This window comes from Elephantulus edwardii, unplaced genomic scaffold (genome assembly GCF_000299155.1).
Source record: "Elephantulus edwardii isolate Elephantulus edwardi_28Jun2011 unplaced genomic scaffold, EleEdw1.0 scaffold00406, whole genome shotgun sequence".
Taxonomy (NCBI): domain Eukaryota; kingdom Metazoa; phylum Chordata; class Mammalia; order Macroscelidea; family Macroscelididae; genus Elephantulus; species Elephantulus edwardii.
In genome coordinates this window covers 665201-668186 of record NW_006400156.1, presented here as the reverse complement: position 1 = coordinate 668186, position 2986 = coordinate 665201, and positions in this window count along the sequence as shown.

Sequence of the window (2986 nt, the reverse complement as noted above, 5' to 3'; positions counted from 1 at the left end):
CTCAAGGCCTCAAACCTGTTCCTGAGATGGTTTTGAAATTCGAGTGGGCCGTACTTAAGGTCAAACCTTGGTTCCCATTGACTTGATTTAATTATCCTCAACTTCAGCTTGAACTTGCATAGGAGTAGTTGGTGGTCTGTCCCACAATCAGAACCTGGCCTGATTTTCACTGCTGATATTGAGCTTCTCCAGCGAGTCTTCCCACAAATGTAATCAATTTGATTCCTATGCAAACCATCAGGTGAGATCCATGTGTATAGCCTGAGTTTGTGTTTCTTATAAAAGGTATTTGCAATGAATAAATCATTGAATGTGCAGAACTCTTATCATTCTATCTCCAGCCTCATTTCTCTCACCTAACCCGTATTTTCCACCTACTCATCCTTCTTTCATGTTCCCAACCTTTGCATTCCAGTCACCCATTATTACTAATGCGTCTTGATTGCATGTTTGATCAATTTCTGACTGCAGAAGTTGGTAGAAATCTTCTATTTCCTCCTCTTTGGCTTAAGTTATTGGTTGCATATATTTGAATGAAAGTGGTATTCACTGGACTTCCCTGTATGCGTATATATATTATCCTGTCACTCACCACATTTTATTTCAGGATAGATCTAGAAAGTACTTTTTAAAGTATGAAACCAGCCCATTTTTTCCTCACTTTTTCATCCCCAGCTTAGTAAATCATATGATCATCTGATTCAAAATGTCCCATGCCAAGCTATCTCATTTCACCAAAACCTAGTATGTCAATATTTGTGTGTTCCATTTCTTTCTTAACAATGTCCAATTTTCATACATTTATACTTCTCACAATCCACGTTCTATTCACTGGTGTCTCCTTACAACTGTTCCCTTTCTCTGTCTTTCCATTTCTAAGATCTCAGTTTCAATTGCCATGTCTGTTAGTCTAAATAGTAGTCTAAGTGTGCTCTATTGTACCTAGGGTTTTCAAAGGCCTTTCATTTCAGAAATGGATGACCAATCCTTTCTAGTCTGTCTCAGTTTTTAAATATATATAATAGTATCTGACAGACAAGCATTCTACAGAAAAGAACAGATCAAAGACATTTACCAGTTAGAAGAACACCACTATTCAATGTTGCTGCCCACCCCACTACATGTTTGGTTGGATTGTGTTTTTTGTTGTTGTTGTTGTTGTTGTTGTTGTTAATATTGCTTTGTGGTTTTATTTTTGTTGTTGTGGTTTGTTGTTTTTGTTTTTTGTTTGTTTGGTTTTTATCCACACTTCCTCTACTCCACCACCAACCCTTCCTGCATAGCCAACGTTATTGATCTGTCTTGCACCAATCATGATGTCACATTCTATTTCATAGGGTCTAGCTTCTCAATTGATTTGCTCGGCATACAGATTGAATAAGTATGGGGAAAGGATACAATTACACACTCCTTTCTTAACTTTAATCCATGTAATTTTTCCTTGCTCTGTTTGCACAGGAACTTCTTGGTCTAATTATAGGTTTTACATAAGCCCACGTAACTGTTCTGGGATTCCCACTCTTCTCAATATTAGCTGTAACTTACTAGGGGTCACGCATTCAAATGCCTTTGCAAAGTCAATAAGCCAAAAATAGACATTCTCCCGGTATTCTCTACTCTAAGCCTGAATCCATCTGACATCAGCAGTAATTTCCCTGGTGCCATGATCTCTTCTGAATCCAACTTGCAGAACTTCTTCAAGTTCCCTATGTGCAATTCTAAATGTATTTGAATAATCTTTAGCAGTATTTTGCTTGCATGTGATATTAATAATATTTTTCATCATTTCCACATTCTGTCGCATTACCTTTCTTGCAAATTGGAATAGGTGGGTCAATCGGCCAAGTAGCTGTCCTGCACATTTCCTGGTATATACTGGTATATCCATTCTGGGCTGCATCTATAATTTGAATCATGTCAGTTGGTATCCAATGATTCTGAGGGCCATGCTTAGAAGATAATATTTTTGCTGTTATGTTATCAAGTATTTTATCTTATTTTCTTTTCAAATGGTTATTCTGAAACAGACTAAGACACTCTCACATTGTAAGCTCTTTTCTTAAATTTCGCTTGTGTTGTTCCAGAATAATGTATTCATGAGTACTGTGAATCAGTGACAGTACATTAAAGGAAAAAACATGCTTAATTAGCTAATATAATATATCCACTTTTCAGCTTCCTCTGGTTCATCATCAACAATTTTGGTATCAGGAGCAAAGAAATCAAAAGACAAACTGGATTAGGAAAATCTGCTGTCAGTGAACTCTCTAGAGTACTGAAGAACAATGATGTCAGTCTAGAGACTAAGTACTGCCTGATTCAGGCCCTGGTTTTTGAAAATACTTGTTATACCTTAGAGACCCGGAAAATGAATAAGGATGGCAGAAAAAGAATTTGTATCTTTGAGTTGTGGTTCTGTAGAAGAGTATTGAACACACTATGGACTGCTAAGAGAATAAATAGGTCTGTTCTGGGAAGGGTAAAATAAAGTTGCTTTTTGGAGGCAAGGATATTGAAGCTATGTCTCACATTCTTTGGGCATGTTGCCAGAAGGGACCAGTCCTTGAAGAAGTACATCATACTTGGAAGGGTGGAGGGACAATGTAAGAAAGGAACATCTTGGATGAGATGGATTGATACTATTACCAAGGTAATGGGAACATCTTTTTCAGAAATAGTTAGATTAGCTTAGGACAGGACAGGTTTCAGAGCTATTGTGCATAAGGTCACTGTGAGTTGCAGGTGACTGTAAGGCAAATAACAGCAGCAACAACAATATATCTACTAGTCTTTGTGTAAGTCTTAATAGGATCAGGCATTGTGTGTTGGATTGCTAAGAGAGTTTAGCACAGAAGGATAGGCAATTCTACTTTTTATAATTTAGTCTTAGAAAGCTGACAGAAAGTCACTGTAAAATGGAGCTCACTTCATAGCAATAGGTCTAGTTTTATTTCTGCTTTTCAGTTACTCTTTAATTAAAGAGCCA